Source organism: Carassius auratus, unplaced genomic scaffold (genome assembly GCF_003368295.1).
Source record: "Carassius auratus strain Wakin unplaced genomic scaffold, ASM336829v1 scaf_tig00216558, whole genome shotgun sequence".
Lineage (NCBI taxonomy): Eukaryota > Metazoa > Chordata > Actinopteri > Cypriniformes > Cyprinidae > Carassius > Carassius auratus.
In genome coordinates this window covers 616,926-639,106 of record NW_020528631.1, presented here as the reverse complement: position 1 = coordinate 639,106, position 22,181 = coordinate 616,926, and the positions used below count along the sequence as shown (strand labels likewise).

Sequence of the window (22,181 nt, the reverse complement as noted above, 5' to 3'; positions counted from 1 at the left end):
TAAGAGAATATACATTCACTGAAATAAATTAAATTAAAAAATATCCTAAATTAGTTTTATTTTAGCTAGTTGCCACAGCAACAATTTTCTTTTTCATTTAGTTTAACCCGATGTACTAAACTAGCAAAAACTATAACTGAAATAAAAATGTATATAAAAAAAAACTTTAAAATGAAAACGAAAACTGAATAAATTGTTTATTTGTTTGCTTATATATTTATTTTTTTATCATGTATTTATATTCACTTTTTTAGTTTTAAACACTGTTTTTCTGTAAACTTTTCCACGGACCCCTTGCACAAAACCCCATTTAGGGGTTTTAAGTTAAACTTGTGGTTTATGTCAGGGAGGATGAAGGTGTCTGGATGTGAGTGGCGCTGCGGTCGAGCTCTCAGGTGAAAAGCTGGAGTGCGAGAAGAGACAGGAAGATGGAACAGGCTCATAGTTTATTGCTAAACGAAGAAGCCTGCAATCAACTACAAGAGCACCAGAGGGCTGAGTTTGTCTCCGAGTGGCTGCGTTTCCTCAAGAAACTACTCGCTGGCACAGACCGGGTGAGTTGAGGGTGCTGACAATAAGCTCTCGGTTTGAGAAGAGACACTTCTGTCTGTCTCTTTCTTTCTCTCTCTCTCTCTCTCTCTCTCTCTTTCTCTCTCTCTTTCACAAACACATGCAAGCCTCTTTGAACAGACTGATTATTTGTCTGCCTTTCCACCGGCTGTTTCTCAGCCTGGAATGAACTAGTGATCTGTCTGTCTGGTTCTTATTGGTGGAGTTCCAAGAAACCAAAATTAAAGAGCAGCCGTCAGCTATACAGTGAGTCTGCATGTATTTGTGTGGCAGGCAAATGTGAAACAGAACAGCTGACGGCGGTACTGACGAGTTCTCCCGGCCCAATGTCTGGCGTTTGTGTACTGAGTGGGCGACTCCTTCACATGCAGCCTCACTGTGGACCGCTGCACTGACATCATCACAGCAAGGATGACTCGCCCAGCTTCCTGCGTACAAGACTGTGAGTGTCATAAATCTGCTCTCCTACACGCATGCGTCATGCACACCCGACGCTTGCGCTGCAGATGATCCACTGCCGGTGAGTTTACTTATTGCTCCCTACAGGGCAGATGTGACCTGTTTGGGTGTGCTGTTTGAGCAACTGGGTCAACTGCTCATCAACTCTTTTAAAGAGACCATGGCAAACCTTCTGAAAGCAACGAAGAGCGCAGAGGTACGTGTGACTTCTGAAAAATCATGCCTTTTCTGACACACAGTTTTGAGGTCAAACAGGTGACTCGGGTGTTTTGAATCATCACATGCAGTATTTTTTTATTATGACCATCACAAATTGCTTAGGACTTTTCAGTTAGCTGATGAAGTACACTATTGTTGAAAGTTTTTGGGGTCAGGACTTTTTTTTTTCCAAGTCCTCGAAAATTGTTATGACTGTAGTATTTATTATAAATGATTTCCCGGTGCACATCATAATTTATTTTTTTCATATGCCCTGATAATCTTTAATCAGCTTTCACTTCTCCTTGCAATGACATCTGATCTCGTCTCTGATGACATGTACTGTACAATAATCTCACTCCTTCAGCAACCCTTCAGTGATCCAGTGACCCAATCAGCGTCCGATGGTCAAATCAATCCTGCCTTAATTTTTTGTTGTTGTCCAAGAAGCTGTTTCACTCGAGTATACATCACAATAAGGAAGAAAGGACGATCACAACTTCAGTTTCATCTAGACTTAAATGTTTTTGATAGAAGCCTGTTATGCTCACCAAGGCTGCAATACAGTAAAACCAGTTATATTATGAAATATTATAACAATTAAGAAAGATTCTTTTCTAAATGAATATATTTGAAAATGTAATTTATTTGAGTTATGGCAACTTTGACTCCATTCTTAAGCGTAACATGATCCTTTAGAAGTCATTCTAAATGCTGATTTGAAGAAACATTCATTATTATGATCTTACCATCATTGTTGAAAACAGTCGTATTGCTTGATATTTTAGTGGAAATCGTGATTTTTTGAGTTTTTGTTGAATGAAAAGTTTAAAAGAATAGCATTTTTTTTCAAATGCGTTATTTTGTAACAGTTAAGTAAAAGTTAATAATCATTTTTTCAAACATGTATCAGTTGACTGAAGGTAAAAACACATTTTGTTCTTTCTTTATTTTTAACTGATATTTATATCAACCACAATTCCGTTTATAATATTCTTATTACATTATTATATTCTCACAGTATCACAATATAATTAAAATATGGATCCTGAATGTTAATTTAGTATTTCTTTTAGAGGTTTTAGATGTGGTGTAAACACTTATTCTTCTTCCATTGAATAGCAAATATTATAAGATTAATAGAATTTCTTCATTTATTCCAAACAAAAGCTTATATTCTTTTTTTTCTTTTTTTTTTTTTTGCTCAAGTCTTCCCAGAATTACTATTCATTTGTGGAGTGAATTATTGTTATTATTTGTATTTGTATTATCATCATTGTTATTTTTGGAAGTGTGAAGTTTGGTGTGTCTTCTTAGTGATGAGAAGTGTCAGAAATTCCCCTGAATATTTCAAATATTACTATAATCACCAGTGTATTTTTGCTTTTTTAGTTTAGAATCTTGAAGTTGTGAAATGAACTATTTTCTTTTTTTTTGATAGTGTCTTCTTGCGCTCCAGAGAGAGGCTGTCTTCCTGTGCTCCTCAGAGCTGGAGAATGTGGCCACTCTTTGTTTCCGGGCCTTCGAGGGCTCAAACTATGATGTCCGAGTCGCCATCTCAAAACTGCTTGGCACTTTATTAGCATCGGCACTGGAGCCCAGAAAAGCCATAGGTGGGTGGATTTTATTCAGTAATCTCAATAACTTCATCAGAGGACACTGAGCTGATCATTTACCCATGGAGATCATGGAGATGAACATCATTCCCTCCTCTCCTCTGTCACCCACATACTGATTTCTTTTTTTTCCTCTCCCACTCGATTCCATCTGTTCTATCGTTTATCCACTCACTCTCTCTCTCACGCTTCTCTTCTGTTCATTCTTCCTCCCCTGTTCCTGTGGCTTTGCTCTCAGCTCCGAGGCCAGGCTCTAAGCACAGCTCCCTGGAGGAGGTGATGGAGCTGCTGAGTTCTGGTTTCCTGCGGGTTAGTGGAGCCGGATTCCTGCAGGCCAGTGGAGACATGTTGAAAGGGATCAGCTCAGTCGGCAGAGATGTGCGCGTGGGCATCACACAGGTCGCTAACCCTCCTACAGTCCGGATCCGAATGTTGGTGTTTTGAGTCACTGCATGACTGGCTTTATGTTAAGGGTAAAAAAAATAAAAAAAAAGAACAAATGAAGGTTATGTAATAATAAAAAAAAAAGTATTTTCTGTCTTTATTTATGTATCAGTTATCTGTTATGCAGAAAAAAGAATTCTCTCTCTTAAACAGACATGTGTGGTGTTTGTGTCCATTGTGGGTGGCGCGTGGCTGGAGAATCACTTCTCCTGTTTTCTTTCTCCTCTCATGGTGTGTGTCTCTCATGGACGGGCGACGCAATACTCAGCAGATGCTGTCTCCTTCATACTGCTGGCCGCTCTTGGCACTTTTCTGGGGGAGAAGGCTCAAATCGCTAATGCCAAAGAGATCTGTCAATTGATCAGCAAACAGAAGAGGGTTGTGGGTAAGAAACTCAGCCAAGGGCAAATAGTTAGGTTTCGTTGGACATTGAGTTGTCATTTCTGTTCCTGTCAGACGCAGCTCTTCATGAGGGGAACATGGAGATACGTGTGAGTCCTGCGGATGTCACAGTTAGTCAGCATGTGCTGGTATGTGTATAATAATATATTGGTATTGTAATATAAAATATTGCTGTTTTTACTGTATTTTTGCTCAAATAAATACAGCCTTGGTGAATATATAAGACGTCTTTCAAAATCATTTTTAAGAAGTTTTACTAACTCCAGATTTTGAACAGTAGTGTAGTTTATTATATTGCAATTCTATATTCTGCTCATGCCAATACATTTTAACTCTTGGATGGACAGGATGTTAAGTATTAAATAAATAAGTAGAAATGATGGCCTCATAACAGTAAAAATATTCTGGGAGACAAATATTGCCCTTTAACAAAGTTACAGTAATCTCAAAAATAGCTGTAATATTTTTGTCAATAAAACTGGTGACAAAATCTTGCTCCTAGCACTACACATTTGTGATGCTTTTTTGATGGTCTTATACTGAAGTTTGAACCAGGATCAAAGAGAGATGTTTTTCATGTTCTATAGAAATATCTCTGGATTTTGTGTAAGTGTGTCTGCTCTTTAATAGATGTGTCACAGTAAGGCCTGGATGAAGGAGTGAGCAGAAATGTACCTACAGCTGCAGATTCAACACATCCATCCTGCTTCAGAGACACCAGATTTAAAACAATTTCAGAAAGTGCTCACATTGTCCGTCTCTGATGCCTTGAACTTTACTAAAACTGCTTGTTCGTTTCTTTGTTTTGTTTTTCTGACAGGGAGGTTGGACACTGTGATCTCTGTTCTTCTTCACCCCAGCCCATCTGCTGGACTGGCTGCCGCCTGGTGCCTGTGGTGTGTTGCTGTAGGGATGCCTGCTCAGGTGGCAGTGTTGCTAGACCGCTGTGCACAGAGACTAAATGCCCTGAAGTCATGACCAGAGGCTGTGGCAGGTTACAGTGCTGTCATCGCAGCTCTTCTGGGAGCCGTACAGCATTTTTGGGTGAACTATTCATTCAGGAATAGAGCTTTATTCTCTAATGTGCTGGTTTATTTTCTGTTTTCAGATATTTTTTAAACCTCCTTTTTGTTCTTTCTGGTATTTTTATTCAAGGACAGACTGTAATGGAGCATCACTTACCTCAATTGCTGTTGCTATGGAAATGTGCCTTTCCACAGTCTGTGAAGGACGTGGAGAATGAGCTGCGGCATGGAGACTCTTTCACCTGGCAGGTGACCCTGGAGGGGCGAGCAGGAGCACTGTGCAGTGAGGGCTTTTATGAATCTTCTCACATATGTCTCTCCTTTTCTCTATTTTTTACATGCACCAGTCCATCTGCTGATTTACTCCCTTGACATCACAGTAATAAACTTTGTTTTAGGTTCTTTACTGTTGACTCCTAATAGTAATAAACAGGATGTTTGGTCTTCATAGCTTGTTTCATCTCCTTTATAGCAGTAAAGAGTCTGGTGGTGCACTTCGAGTGTATCAGATCCTCACAATGGTTCAGCCTAAAAGATATGAAGGTCAGCAAATTCTGAAATGAGGAAGTTCATTGGACTAGATGTGTTGATTTTTTTATGCATTTTAATCAAGACTCACAGTATGTGTTAATAAAAAAGTTTGAATTGTCAGAATTACAGCAGAAATACAAAAGAAAATATATTGATTGGGAGCTGGGGGATTTTGTGTTAGACAGTTGGGGACTTTCAAGTCCAAAAGGTTCAGTTTGGTTCACCCTATCAGGGTTTGGTTTGTGAAAATGGCTGGCTGACTGTACATTATCCCTTACTTAATGTGCTACAGAAACAGTACATGTAAGTCACCCATGTATATTATGCTTTGAAATTTAAGAAAGCTGATTAGGATACTTATTTTCCTATCCTACAGTAACATATGACAATTGGACTGTTTGATTACCCAAATATGTATTTATTTGTTTATTGTGGTTTGGTTGTGTTGTGTTGGCTCAGAGAGCTTTGACACAGTGTTGAAGCAGCTGCTGAATGATCTGACCGGGCCAGAAATCACAGCATGTGCTGACCTGAACCTGCTGCCCTCCCTGTGCTGCAGCCAAGACCTGGCACTGCAGGATGTGGATCAGCACTACATTGAGGAACAGGTCAGATCACAGCCTAATCATCAAAGAAATAGCCTTGTTAATGTGCAGTCAATGCTTAGTTACTGCACACTTCATTTTGAATCTCATTGTGTTTTCTGTCTGTTTAAAGCTCCATGGTTGTTCAGGAGGTAGGGTACCATCTTTGAGAAAGCCCAGGAAGTTCCTACCCCCCTCCCTCAAGCCTCTGCTTTAACAGCAGCAGCTCTCTAGCTGTTTGAGGGGATTTTCCCCCACCTGGGAATTCAGCAGAAGTACGTCCACTGTCTCCACAGAGACTCCTTTCAGAGGGCTGCTTGAGTGTTGTGGTTTCTGTCATTCATTTTTATGCTGTCGCTGTTTGATTGGAGTGCTTTTAGTTCAGTTCATTTGAAAGAAAACACTTCAGTTCAATAAGTCTCTTTATATAGGACCTTCATTTAAGCAGTACGCTTCATAATGCTTCACATGTGCAAATGAACAGGTAATGAATGAATGATGATGAATAGTTAAAATTCTCAGATGAAGCTGGCTATTTACTAGTTTGTTTCCCTCAACTCTATAGTGGCTTTCATTTACCTAATGTTGCATTCCAGTTTATGAATGATTTATGTAGTTTGTTTGTTTGTTTGTTTTATGTTACATTCACTAAAATGTGAATGTACTAATGTTAACCAACATAACATTTTAAAGATATTTAGATTATTAAGAGTAAATTATACTTTTACTGATAGTGAATGCTTGTGGGAACTGGCCTTGATGAGGTCCAGAGACGTTTTTGAAGCACTTTCTTATGCAGCCTAGCCAAATTTACATCCAGACATCTGCATGCATTTGCATAATTGGGGTTTGTTCTGGCCATGTCCCATGCATTATTAAACATAGCAGTGGAGAGAAAATGATTCTGATCATATGGGGCCATCAGTCCGCTTGCAGTTCATCTTTCATCCCACTAGCAGCTTGTCTAGATTATTATTTTTTTAATGTTTGTTTTATTGTTAGAAGTGCAACAAAGATAACATGTTTTTTTAATCTAGATTTTTACAGTTTTACAATTTTATATCTGTTTCAAAGAGGATTTTTAGAGAAGAACAGCTTTGAAATCATAAACAACAATTTTTTTTAAACTATAATGGATAAATGAATGACTGAAATAATGTCAGTGCTTTAATCATGCTATTTTCATTAAAAAAAAGTTTAGATTTCATAAACAACATGACAATGCCCTTTTTTCGGGTATCTAGTGAATTAAATACTCGCCAAAAATGCATTTACACCTTTTTTATTTTCACTTATTTTCTTTTAATTTAGGTCTTTGTGGATGATTATGATTGAAAATTAATACGCCTCACAGTGCAAAACATTTACCATGAAGGAATGCTAAAAGCCAAAAATCTGTAATTATAAATAAATCTAGGCATCCAAACATTGTGATGTATGGTATGGATATTTATTTTAAGTAGTTATTTATTATTAGTGGTTTTAGAGTTTAATTTGTCATTTGCTTCATCGAATTCTCACTTAATCTAAATGATGTAACTGTGGCATAAACAGTTCACCCAAATATATCCAATATCAACAAAGTCTGTAATATTGGCTGATAAACTGGTACATACATATACTGCATCTCTAGGGAAAATATTCCAACCAAGTACATTTGTTGTATTTCCCAGGGCTTAGTTCCTAGAGCAGTTCTGTGAGTTTGTGCATCAGCTGAAAGGAGCCCGGCAGGAGACTGTTCAAATCCATGTAGCTGCTGCTTTCTGCTGCACTTTGAAGGTAAGAAGCCATTTAAAATCACTGCATTCACACCATGTTAAGACACTTTGTTTCTCTCCCCCTGTCCTTCTTTTGCCATATAGTGTTTAGCATCAAGTCGGAGGGAATTGGGGTCAGAGGAGGTTCAAAGACCAGCACTGTCTCTCCTATTGGGGGCGCTAGAGGGCCCAAACCCTCTGTTGCGTTGCATGGCTGTGGAGGGTTTACCCAGGCTTGTGCAAGTTCTTAATAACCCCAGTTTCACTGTTTCCATCACACTTATAAACTTTGACAAGTGCGTGCATGACAAGTTTAGTGTAAAAAAAAAAGAATATGGTTTTGAAATTAATGTAAATGTGTTTTAGACTGAAGACAGCGAGTGATGCTTTGGCACTCGGCGCTGTCTACCGTTACCTAAGTGGGATTAGCTCCCCTCACTACCTTAGTGCCTGTGTTGGGGTCCTGTTCACCCTGTCCCAGGACAGGACCTCACCTGACGTTCAGGTCTGTTCACAGACCACATGACTGTTTATTATCACTATAATAAATAAATCAGGATACCATTGATGTGCTTTCTTATATAGAGGGTTGTCAGGAAGACCAATGCACTAACCTTTCACTGAACTATTTGCATGTATGCAGATGTGGGCTCTCCATGCTCTTTTCACGGTTGTGGATCTAGCAGGCACATTGTACCACAGTCACTTGGAGGCTAGTTTCAATCTGCTGCAACGTTTGCTGCTCTCAACGCCACACACACATGTGGAAGTACAGCAAAGCCTGGGCCGCTGATTTAATACCCTCATCACCTCCGTGGGACATGATATGCAAGGTGCTCACATTTATTTACCCATAGACACACTCACACATTGTCATCATGCAGGTGAGACCTTTGCACACTCTTTTGTCTCTGCTCATTTAATGTAAACTGTCCCCAGGTGAGGGTGCAGGTGTGTGTGCAGTGAGGAGCTCGTGTTTGGTGGGCTGTGCTGTGATGCAGGACACTTGGGACAGTCTGGTCTCTTGCCTCCAGCAGATGCAGATTTGTCAATCTGGCCGGCCTGGTGCCCAGTCTCTGAGTTCATCATCAATGCACTTAACACTCATAATCATCCTGAACAACAGACATTTAACTGAACACATTTCTGATAAATTACACACAGTGGACAAATAATATTTGTTTGACCAGAATTCGATAAAAATGTTAATGATAGGCTGTTATATTATTGGTTAATATACATTTTCACCCCCTAGCAGCTTGAGTTAACAGCAAAAATGTAAAGTAGGTTCGAAAGTGGATAAATAGAAATGAAAGGTTATGAAAGATTTTTTTTTTTCATTTTGAGACAAACAATGAATTATTCACTCAACCAAGGAAAGATACTTTTTTCAAGTTGTCTCTAATTGTTACAGTGTTTATTTAGGGTAAATGTACAAGCAGAATTTCAGTTTGGTTTAGGCAGATGGTTTGAGAAGACTTTTTCCATAAAGGAATAGTAGATATTAACATCCTGGCAGATGTTTACAAGGTAATAATTATTTTCATTTAATGGCAGATAACCGATAATTAAATTGATATATTAAATGAAAAAATTAATGAAATGAAATCGGAGTGAGTGTTCAGGGGCCTGGCTTTGCCCTGCTCTGTAGTTACCGTGATGTTTTCAGCTTTCTTGTACATGAAGTCTTATTGGATTCTTCTTTGTTGGTATGTTTAGTCTGTCTCTCTGCTGTCACGCTATTTTATTCCCTTCCCTTTGTTTGCACTTCATATTCCCTTTTTTCTCTTGCGTCTCTCTCTGTATAATTACGCTCTGTTGTCGTCCTGTCATTTTCCCCAGTGTGAAACTAACTCAAGAAGGGTCTGGTTTTGAGCTTCAGCAGAAGACATTGGCACTGCCTCTAACTGCAGGGCTAATGCCAAGGATTAGGTTCGCTTGGCTTGTTCTTTTCTAACACTGACCACCCACACAGTGCACATGACATCCACATCCACAGCTGTGGCCTCATGCCAATTCAAGCAATTAGCTTTATTACTATAAGAGCTTCAGTCCATTGCTCTCTCTCTCTCCCTTTCTCTGTTTCTCACACAACTGCGTGCACACCCACACACACACTCACAAGTTTAGACATTGTTAGACAGTAGTTGAGAAAAAACACACTTTGTTTTACATACTCTATTTTTAAATGGTTTGATCTATAGTTCTGTTCTTTTCAAACAGTTTGCTCGTCACATCATTTAAAGCTCCAAACAAGCCTTGACAGCAGCCCTGCTGTCCCTTTCTTCTCTCCCTCTGTCCTTCTCTAAACTGAAAGAGCGTTTGTATGGGATCATTTGGACATAACTAAACTAACTTTGATGTGAACGCAGCTGTCTGCTGAGTGTTTTTTGCACTTTTGTCTGGATTATGTTGTGGAAAATGTGATGAAGTGATTATCACATTTGAAATGTGCTCATTTTCTGAATTCATCTACTTGCTCTCAGTCTGAACTTTTATGTTTTATATTATAAATAATATAATTATAATATTATTATAATATTATATCAGAGGTGTGCTGTATGATTAAATAATTTCAGCCAGTTTTTATTTTTATTTCACAAGACTTGATTCACAACTCATTGTTGGTAGTCGTAAGACTATACGAATATAAAGATCTTATGTAATATTTCATCTCAGGACACTTTATCTCCTTTATCTTAAGTGAAATATGTTTTAATCCTATTCAGGATTCAGGAAAAGGCCTTTGGATTGGCTTAAAATGTTGTGAACTTTGTGTACAGGTTCATGACAAATTGTTTTTATCAGTGTTTTGTTAGTTTGACTTGCAAACAGTTGCATCCTTTGAGTATTGAGTTTTTCATGGTCTTATTCTTACGACTCAGTTGCAGCTGCTGCTGTAGAAACTCAACAGGAGGAGGATGGAGATCGATGACCACTCCTCTGCATTCCTCGCAAAGACTGAATCCAGCGGCCCCTTCAATAACCTGCGCTGGTCCACTCGTGTGTTTTCCATGGAGTGTGTGTGTGTTGTATAATAGCACAGTGTGAGAATGGAGACAGGGCTCACTTCAACATGACACTTGCTCAAGAACAGCGTTTACATGAATCTGCAGGTTAGACACGTCACTTCTGTTGTTAGAATTTTTTTTCTTTTATTTCCATTCTTATCCAAATTCCTTGTGTATTTGCTGTGACTGTATACTGGGATGTCTTTCTTGATGTGTTCAGTAAATCACTGGATCTTAGCGCCACCTTCTGGATTGATTTATATACATTTGTTAACACTGTTAATACCAGCACCCCTTCTGTCTCTCAGATTTCCTGGTTCTCCACTTGGCAGACTGCATGGGTTTCATAGCAGCCACAGACCACAGCGATCAGCTCCGACTGGCTGGTTTACAAACACTGCTTGTCACTATCCAGAAATTCTTCAGTGTGCCAGAGCCTGAGTTCCCTGGACATGTCATTCTGGAGCCATGTCAAGCAATGTGAGCATGAACTTAGTCCTATTCAGCCAGTATTAAAATCAACTTTGTACACTTTCATATGCCCAGAAAAGTGTTGAAAGAACGCAATTGCTTGGCTAGAACAAACTTAAATAGGATATTTCCTAAATGCCTTTGAATGAATGATCCTTATTGCAAATGTAATTGTAGGAAGCAGGCCCCTGCAAACTGTTCATTTATTTTTATGTATGGACCCTTTTTTCTCACATTTTTATTGATTGATTGGTTGTGCTGAAATTTCCTAAACATACCACTTCTGGTTCTCAACTTCAGGAGAAGATTGATGGAAAATATTATCAGAAACCCCGACTTCATCACATCTTATAATATATGTAATATTATATGTTATTTTATAGGAAGTTAAATTAATTGTGTATAAAAAATAAGATATCTAATTCAAAATAACATTTTGTTGAATTATCATTATTATTATTCAATTTAATCATTATTAAATTATTAGTTGTAGGCACAAATGTAGCTTTTACAGTTTCAGACAAACATTATGAGAACTTCGTTGCATCATCAGTTGTTTATATATTTTGAAGACTGCCCGCTAAACTAGAGGATATTTGAACTTTATGTTCTGAGCTGTAGAGTAAAGCTCAGCTGTTATTCTTAGAACCCCTCAGAAGTACCTGAGCTTATTCATCAGTCTCTTGGTACTTGGTGCATGTGCATGTCTGTGTGCATGCATGTGAGAAACTGTATCTCTTACACTACATTAGGTTATCTATGTGCATAGTGGGGGGCCTCGTTTCAAACAGTGATGTCGTGAAACATCTTCGGTATCGTGCTAGAATGTTGTACACTTAATTTAGGCATAATAAACTTACACAGTCAAGTTTGCTTGCAGGCCATCAATCCTGTATAGTATATAAAATGACTGGACAATAAAAAGTACAGTAATGTTCAAAAGTTTGGGTTCAGTAATATGTTTTTAAAGTATCCCTTTTGCTCACCAAGGCTGCATTTATTTAATAAAAAATGCAGAAAAACAGAAATAACTGTATTTTGTTTTAAAATAATAATATATTTGATATAATATATTAAAACAATTTATTCCTGTGATGTCATTACTCCAGTCTTCAGTTTTACATGATGCTTTAGAAACCATTCTAATATGTTTATTTGGTACTCAATAAATTTTTTTTTTTTTATTGTTTTTGATACACAAAAATAGCAGGTGTGTTTTGTGGGAAAAGAACAGCAATTTGAAAAGTTTTTACTGTCACTTTTGAATTAATGTGTCTTTGCTTAATAGGGAAATATATATATATATATGTATGTGTATGTGTATATATGTATGTGTATGTGTATATATGTATGTGTATGTGTATATATATATATGTATATGTATGTGTGTATATATATATATATATGTATATGTATGTGTATATATATATATATATATATATATATATATATATATATATATATGTATATGTATGTGTATATATATATGTGTATATATGTATATATATATATATATATATATATGTATATATATATATGTATGTATGTCTCCAAAATTCCAGTGGCAGTGTATGTACAAGTGTGAATGCAATTTTTTTAAACTAATTTTGCATTGACGTTTCATTTAATGAATGTATACATTGAAGTAAAAGTTCTGAACACTTTTTTTATTTTCCACAATTTAAATTAATATAAAATCTATGAAATGGCATAAATGGAAGTATGCAGCATCTAAGCTATATTTTATATTGCCTTTGTCCCAGCCACTATTATAAGATGCATCCTTGGAACAGTATTGAAACAGGTACAGTATGTTATGGGCACCTATTGACTTATTCACACTCTTGTTTTTTATTTGAATAAAATTTTTGTATAGACATCCAAACATAGGTACGACTTATCTACAGTACTTATTTTAGCATAAACTTTTAGATCAGAAGATGTCTAAGGCAAACATTTGATTGGGCTGGTTTAAATACTGAATGTTGTTTGATGTTGTAGGTTGGAGCTGCACTCAAAGACCTGCCTTCCTTGTGGACGCCCCTCCTAAAGTCTGCCAGGTGTGCTTTTTAAAGAACTTAACCATTGTTATCTATAATGATGCACTTTTCTGTTCCTTTGCGTTTACCAGCAAATTCCATGTAACCCAACACTGTTTCAAATCTTAAGTTATATATTTTGTCACGGTCAAATTTGGGCATCCCAAATATGTTCCTTTTGTTGCATGAAAATTCCCAAAACAATCTTTACACTTTAACCTCTTGAACCTGCTTCATGCTTGTTTTCAAATATCTCGAGTTGACATGAGTTCATCTGATATAGTTTCTTTTGTTGCCATTCAGGTTTGCAGTGCATGGATCGCCAGTGGGGTCATCAGCGACCTGCGTGACCTGAGAAGGGTACATCAGCTTTTGGCTTCCTCTCTCGCCAAAGCTCAAAGCCTGGGAAGAGGTACTGAACACCATCACACAAATATTCATTTTGTTAATTTTTCACACTCACCTGTGTCTGAGTAAATCTATGTGTCTGTACAGGTGTATATCACAGCGGTACAGGGCTCCGGGCAGCCATCTTCAGCAGCAGAATGATGAGGCTGGGACTGCAGGTCCAGCAGGGGCTGGATTGCTCAAACATGTCCAGACTGAGCCGCCTGTGGCTGGCTGCCCTTCAGGACCATGCCCTGCTCACCCTGCCCTCACAATACTCCAGTCAGCTCCCCTCCACAGGTCACCACTCACACTCTGTTTCTCAGATCACACACCTACCTAATGGAAAATAAGTAGATATACTTCTTTATTTTTAGATTTGATATTAGTGTTATGAATAATAACTGTGTCTAATGTATGTGCCTCTAGTGCAACCAGATAAAAATAAATAAATAAAAAAAAACTCATACCATTATTACATTTAGGATTTTTTGATGAATTGTTCAAAAGAACAGAATTTATTTGAAAAGGTAGTCTTTTTGATATTACAAGTGTCTGTACTGTCACCTTGTATCAATTTAATGCATCCTTGCTGAGTAAAGGTATAATATAAACCCAAACTTTTGAATAGTAGTTTAATTTTAAAATTAGTAATTTAAACATACAGATTGTTCAGCTGTCAGACGTTGTTTTTTTTTTCAGAAAAAAAAAACCCTCAGTTGACATAACAGTAATAAAACAGTTTTGAAAGTTGTGCCATTGTAAATACTGTAAGTCTGTAATGTATTGAGATTTGTGTTTTGGGAATTGTTTTCCCCATGTGCTCAATGTTTAGTTTATTTATTTTTTCTAGTTTGTCTCTCCTGTTAGTCACTCTGTGTTCCTGACAAGTGTATGGTGTTTTCTCTGTAGGCTTTGAGTGTGGAGCTGCTCAGCATTCACTCGGGAATCTCCCAGCATTCAACCGGCTGTGCTGGAACTGGTGAAACAGATTGTTTGTGCTGCTCCGGATTATGTCAAAGAGAAATGTTGCAGCGCAGAGGGTAAGTTTCTAGAACTACTTTGGCTCAAACAGTGTAAAGCATAAATAACCCCCTGAATTCATCTTTGTCTGCTGTATTGGATCAGTTGATGATGGTGCAGCAGAGAAGGAAACTATTCCTGAGTTTGGTGAGGGGTGAGACACTAGTCTCTCTTGTGAGAAAGCTTCCATAGCTCAGCCCCAAACTGGCTGGCAGCCCTACAGGGCAGGGAGGACAGACCTGCTCCCTCAGCAACACTGACTGTAGACTCGTCACATCTGCTCAGAACTGCCCTCCATCTGTTCACCAGAGGGTAAGAGGTCCAGAGAATTACTGCGGCCATAGCAGCTTTCAGATTATGAGAAATCTTTCCTCCAGCCCACTTTTCATTTTCTTTAGTAAATTTAGGAATTACACTTTTTTTTATCTTATTCTATTAGAAGGTTACGTTACATGAAACAAAATACAGTTCGTTTGGTTTATCCTCTATCAAACATTTTGTTAGACTTTAATATGAAATGTCTCTCTTTTTTATTTGTTATGAATCTATGAATAATCCGAAATCTGACAGTGTTTTATTCTTCTCTCCACAGTGCTCTATCTGCTGCTGGGGGTGTTGAGAGAGGCGGTGAAGGGCTCTGTCGGAGCAGAGAGTGGACAGCTGGTATCAGGCATCCTGCAGGCCCACGAGCAGAGCTGAGAAGAGTCTTGGGCCTGGACTGAACTGCTGCGATGTGCACTGCATACAGGTAGTTCTCCCTCATCTCTCTCTCATCAAACACAATCTGTCTGTGTGTGTGATCAACATGTTTATTTGGGGAACAGTCTCTGGTTTTTCATGGATTGTTTTGGATGGATAAAATGGAGCCTGGAGTAGATGAGGTCACCGTGTTGACATCTCTCACCATCTTCCTGCTGTACGCCAGTGCTGAGGAGACCACAGTTGAGTCCCTGCAGACGTGCTGGATCCAGACATTCAGAGCCAGTCTGGAATCTAAGGACCCTGTGGTGAGTGAAGAGGGATTTTTACACTACAGTTCCAAATCTTGGGGTCAATTTTTTTATTTTATTTTTATTAATTAATAGATAAGCTAATACTTTCTTTCAGCATGGACACTTTAAATTGATCAAAAAAAAGACTTTTACATTTTACAAAAGAGTTCAAATATATGCAAATAAAGCATTAAAGTTCCCATAAAAAATATCAAGCAGCACGACTATTTTTCAACATTGATAATAATAAGAAATGTTTTGTTTGAGTAGCAAATCAGCATGATTTCTGAAGGATCATGTGACACTGAAGACTGGAGTAATGATGCTGAAAATTAACCTTTACCCTACACTGTAATGAATTGCTGTAAAAATTACAGCATTATTTTACAGCCGCGGACTGTTTTTTAATAATACAGCATATTGCTGTAAACTGCAATGCTTTCTGGGGTCACGTGTAGGTCTGACTCAAATTTACAGAATTTTGCTGTAAATTTCAAATCTTCGGAGCCGCATCGTCAACGGTCGAGGAGATTAACGTTAAAGACAAGAGGAGTGATTCACAACTCTGGTAAGTGACTTCAGTTTTTTATATTTCTTGTTTGGTAGTTTATAGTATATGAATGCATCTACATTCGCGGATTATATTGGTAACCCCAGATTCAAGCATCATCCGTCCGCGGGGCGCGAGGCAGAATTGCGCGGGGTTTCAGTAGCGCGGTCGCGGTAGGATTTCACACATCCCCCGGCGCTATAGCAGCCATGGACAGAAAATCTCTGGAATCCTTCGTTATGAATGACATGTTTCAGTGCTAATAGTTTATATTCACTGTAACTTAGTGTTTATCAGCACACTTCGTCGTGATTATTTTATGATGTAAAACAACTTTGCACATGCAGTCATCTGTTAACACGGGCGCCGAAATAAAACGCGTTTCTAAAGCCTCGCGGTCAGTCAGGGTCGCTCACGGAGGATGTGTGTGTCATATAAATTCTCAGTGGTGCTTTTCTAAGAGGTTAACGTGACCAGTGAGATGTAGATTTTTTTTGAGCATTTGCTAACTTCAGGTAACGTTAATGTGAAAACTTTAACAAATCTGTTTGATATAAAGTCTGCTTTGTATAGTTAGCCTAATTTATTACCTTAGGGCGACCAAATACGTTTTCCTTGAAATTATTAAATATGCTATTTATAGATATGTGTCTATATTTATGTCGGCCGGCAAATCTTGTGTGTATTTTGGCACAGGGTGCACAAAGGCACCTTATCAGTGCGGTGACACTTGAACAAATGAACTGATCATGCGCGACACTGACCAATAAACAAACGAGTTGTTTTATTGCGTCTATGACTTGAATCTTATCATCAGTTGTAGTGATGGGAAGTTCGGATCATTTTACCGAATCGGACTTTTGAGTCTCGTTCAGCAAAATGAACTAATCTTTTTTCGAGTCATTTCAAATGAACGAACAACCAGAAGGTTCAGGAAGAAAAAAACAAAGTGCTTGCAGTCTGTTTCACATTAGGAGGCATTTTGCTGCATAATCGATCCACCACAAACCATATGCAACTATGGAAGCTCAACTTCCATTAAATGGACTGAAAACGCTCAAGTAACGTTATAGGTCTCAAAACGCTTGCTCTGCGCCAGTGGATACACACCATAGACAGTAAAAGAAATATTTGCATGTCACAGACTGTCTGGGCATGCACTTCCGCGTTTCAGAGATCCGCCTTTTACTTTCCGTCAACATTACATTAATTAACGTTTAGAAAATTTATTTTTGACATTTGTGAATCAGTTCAGAATCGTCTGCTTATGCATTGGGATACATTTAAGAATCACATTTTTATCCCACCCCTACTAAATATAGTATGTAATGTAAATGTAAAAATCTGAAATACAAAAAAAAAAAAAAAAAAAAAATGGTATAGGTATTAATTACTATTGTGATATTGATTGTTTTAGGAGACACTTTGACAAATGGGCACTGGATGCTGAGTATTGAAGGCGAGGTGGTGTGTGAGGGCACTCAGCCCAGTTTCCTGTCCGGCCTTGCCACTCTGTTTGCTGCTAATTACTAGTTTAATCTTGAGTATCAGGAGGAAGCAGTGTGTACCTTGGAGTTCATTCAAAGGTAATGGTTGAATTCTAACAACTTCAGAACCAGCATTTTATAGATAAGTTATATCAGAACATTCCTTTTAATAATGTTATGTTATCAGTGTTATTTCTGTTGATGCCTTTAAAACAATGTGTCTTAACTCGAGAAGAGAATATATTTGTCTCCCTATTTAACACCAGCAAGCTATTGAGTTAAATATGTTTTTTTTTATTATTAGTGGACATCTCCAACTTTCTTGGAGGTCCTAAAACCGCTCTTAATTACATATTGTCTGTTTCATGACCCTTTAGGTGCTTTGTGGGCATAAATCCAGAGAGAGGACCCAAAGCCAAGGGAAAAGTGCCATCGAAATAAAAACAGGACAAGTGATACAGAAGAAAATGTGTGGCAGTCAACCCACATGTTGCCACTCTTCTGTGCAAATTCCAATGGAATTTCTGAAATGTAAGGATACACACACACCAAGATTGCGTCTTCCTTTTATTGTTCTCTATCTGCCTTTGACTGTACCTCTCATCCCTCTGTCTCTCTCTGACTGTACCTCTCATCCCTGTATCTGTCTCTGACTGTATCTGTCCTCCCCCTATTTGTTTCTGAAAGTATTATTATGTTTTGTAATATATCTAATGTATTGTCCTCTTTACTCTTTTCAATATTTCTAGTCACACTTTGAATCCTGGGATGGAACTTCATCTGGAGCATAATTGTTATTTGGTTGATTTTTATCTGTTTGATGGAAAGTTTGTATGACTTCTGCAAGTGCGCGGCTCCTTCCGGTCAGTCATGCATCACTTTTTTTTGTATGACTTGTTTGGCAATATTGGTCTATTCCTTAATGATGATAGCTATCTGAAAATGTCTTTGTGGTTTTTAAAGGATTAGTTCACCCAAAAATGAAAATTAAGTCAATAATTACTTATGTCGTTTCACACCCGTAAGATCTTCGTTCATCCTCACAACACATAATAAGATGTGGCTCAGTGAAGCGTGCATTTCTAGCAAGATCATTTCTTTTTTTCAATGCCCAGAAAGCCTCTAAAACATTTAAAACAATTCATGTGACTACAGTTGTTCAACCTAAATATTATAAAGCGACGAGAATACTTTTTTTGCCAACCCCCCCCCCCCCACCCCCATCTCCCAAAACAACGATTTTATTCAACTATATCTAGTGATGGGCGATCTCAAAACACTGCTTCATGAAGCTTAGAAGCTTTACGAATCTTTTGTTTCAAATCATTTGCTCAGAACGTGTATCAAACTGCAAAAGTCACACGAACCATTGAAATTTCAAAACACTTATGACGTAACGAAGCCTCATTTACTGAAATCATGTGACTTTGGCAGTTTGATATGCTCTGATTTGAACTGAAAGATTAATAAAGCTTTGAAGCTTCATGAAGCAGTGTCATCCATCACGAGATACTGTTGAATAGTCATTATTTAGTTTTTTGGCACACAAAAAGTATTTTCATTGCTTCATTACACTAAGGTTGAACCACTGTAGTCACATAAACTGTTTTAAATATGTTTTTAGTACCTTTCTGGGCATTGGAAAGGGAAATGATCTTGCTAGCAATGTAGGCATCACTGGGCCATCAGGTTTTATAAAAAATATCTTAATGTGTGTTGTGAAGATGAACAAAGGTTTTAAGGGTGTGGAATGACATGAGGGTGAGAAATGACAGAATTTTCACTTTTGGGTGAACTGTTTTAATATGACCATGTTGGTCATGTTTCGGTTATAACGCAGTTTGAATATTTCTTTGTGTCAAGGTCCATGATGGCCATTATGTTCCAAGTAATAAAAAAGAAATCATGCCAAAATTTCATATCCATTTAAAAAAAAATGAAATAATTTTAAAATAAATAAAAATGAGTTCAAAATAATATACTTTTTATGTCATTTTTTAATGTAAATTTGAAAGTGATATATAACATTTTGACCTGTTTTTTTTAGATTTTAAAAATGTTATTTTTTTATATTTTTTTGGTGAATTAAGTTATGCATTATATAACACTTTATGCAGTTAAAGTTAAGTCAGCAATAGGGAAAATATATTGTATGCTATCATTTTACATACTTTAAATATAGCAAATACACATATGCTTTTTTTCAAAGAATTGCTTTGCACAGTAAACTACTTGAAAGTGTGCATTTGCTATTTAAATAATTGTTAAATGCCATATACAATGTATTAAAAATGCAGTATATAATATATTTTTTTGTAAAAATGCAGTATACAAAATATAAAAAAATTACTGTAAATTTTACAGTAAAATACTGGCAGCAGGGTTGCCAGCCAGTTACTGTAAATTTTACAGTAGTCTTACTGTAATTTAATTTACAGAATTTTACTGTAATTGAGAATACAGGAAAAATCTGTAAATTAAATTACAGTACGACTACTGTAAAATTTACAGTACCTGGCTGGCAACCCTGCTGCCAGTATTTTACTGTAAAATTTACAGTAATTTTTTAACAGTGTAACAGGAATAAATCACACATTAAAATGATTAATGTAGAAAACAGTTCTTTTAAATTGAAATATTTTACACTATTGATGTTTTGCTGTATTTTTGATCAAATAGATGCAGCCTTGTTAAGCAGAAGAGACTTCTTTTAAAACATTTTTAAACTATTTTACCGACCCCAAACATTTTGAACAGTAATATCTGTCTATTTAAATGAGGATCTTTGCTACAATTCCTAAAGAAGAAAAAAACTGTTGAGTATTCTTCTCTACTCTCTTGTTCTCTAGCCATTTCCCATTAAGGTGCTTGAGCAGAAGTTATCAGTTGCTCGTATCTTTATTCCAAGGCCCAGCACCGGTGAACCAGGCCATTTATTCTAGCTCTGGGTGGCTATTTGGTGTCACAACTGCAGGAGGTTGAAAAGAGTCGTCTGCAAGGCCCAGAAGAGCTACAGGCCGTGCAAGATGCCATCCGAGCCCTGGAAGCACTAGTGTTTGCTGCTGATGAAACCCACTGTAAGTGACTGGAAATCTTTACAAGTTATAGCCCCAAACAACTAAGTTATGATATCATAAAATAAAACCAAGAAGAATTAATTATGAATGTCTTTTTTTTTAATTACTCTTAGCGAAATATTATAGTGTTGTATAGAATCAGACTCAATATTATAAGGACACCAAGCACTGAGTATGTGTTTTAACCTTGCAGGTCTACAGCTGGTGGCTGTGCTGCTGCTCGTCCTCATCTCTCTCCAGCTTGATGAGAATGCTTTGGCATCGGCTCCGGCAGCCTCTCGCTCACTGCACAAGTCTGCTTTAGGAGACCTCATGTGGATGGGCCCCCAGCACTCGGCTGTCTTCAATGCACTGATGGCCTCCACCCCGCACATGGAAGCCAGGCTGGAGGCAGCCGTCAAGGGCAACAAGGAGAGCATGAACACTAAGGCACAAACAACTCGGATCATTAGCAAAAACACGCCAAGCATTCAACTAAAGATCAGTTTCCTGTGAATCCTCCTGACTGGATATGATACGAGTATTATGATTTTAATGAATGTTGAGGTGGATCACTAGATAAAATTAATAATGCATTTCAAAGTTTTCAAGATGAACGTAAGTGTCACTGTTCACTTTCTATAATTGTGCAATCTTGAGGTGGTGTTGTAATCAGCTTTGTTTTTAAAGATAAATCAATTTAAAATTAGTTTTTAGTAATTGTAGTCAGTTTTACAACTGCATTAACCTCTATGAGGAACTTAATACATATTTACTCAGAAAATAAGGTGAAGTGTGTTTCACAAAAAGCAGAACAGCTGAACCATGGGAGTGAATTTTATAGGACTAACATTTATATAAACAATTTGCTAGTTTTAATGGTTACCTTGCTGCAGCTCACAATTCAACCTGACCAACTGCACTGCTGGTAATCAGTTATCTGCTGACTTTACATATACAGTTCTAGTGCATTTAAATATTGTACATTTAACATATATGAAATATTTTAAGTTGCTTAGAGATAGTTGCATGTGTTCTGAATGCATATTCATGATAAAGCATTACAAACATATATTTGCATGACATCACTGCACTGATATGTGAATATACCTGCAGTACGCATTCATATGGAAGTCTATTTCTGCCACATAAGAAAATAAAATCTTGGTATTTTGGAGACAATAAGTCAAAATTGTGACATACTAAGTTGAAACTGAGTAATAAAGTATTTTTTTTATATATATATATTTGACTTTTCATAATTTTCACTTCATCAAATAATTTAATTTTTTATGTCGATTTTGACTCGTAACAGTTAATATTTTTCACTGTCAATATCAATTTGTATCGCACTAAAAACAAGTTTCAATGCAAATGGAAGTTTTTCAGCTAATATTGGACCATTGTTTATTGCCTGTTCCTATAAACTTAAGCTGCTGCTTTCTGCTAGAAGCAGTGATGATCAAGTGCAATTATGCATTTGTAACTGTACTATATATGTTGCATGTTGTAAAATGTACAAATTAAAAATTAGGGCAAGATTGACATTTATTTTCTGAATATACTGGACGAATACAAT

At 37.2% G+C, this 22,181-nt stretch overlaps 1 long non-coding RNA gene and 1 pseudogene across 1 annotated transcript; both read left to right on the top strand.

The window, feature by feature from the left end:
- The first annotated feature begins 355 nt into the window (after window positions 1-355).
- On the top strand, window positions 356-21,930 carry LOC113098429 (HEAT repeat-containing protein 5A-like; annotated as a pseudogene).
- On the top strand, window positions 8,099-17,984 carry LOC113098432 (uncharacterized). The gene is made up of 13 exons (XR_003289019.1): window positions 8,099-8,419; window positions 10,472-10,702; window positions 10,906-11,077; window positions 13,070-13,128; window positions 13,411-13,519; window positions 13,603-13,794; window positions 14,407-14,537; window positions 14,623-14,829; window positions 15,110-15,265; window positions 15,342-15,524; window positions 15,987-16,077; window positions 17,477-17,645; window positions 17,924-17,984. It is a non-coding gene; the product is annotated as an uncharacterized LOC113098432 (long non-coding RNA).
- Window positions 21,931-22,181: the final 251 nt, after the last annotated feature.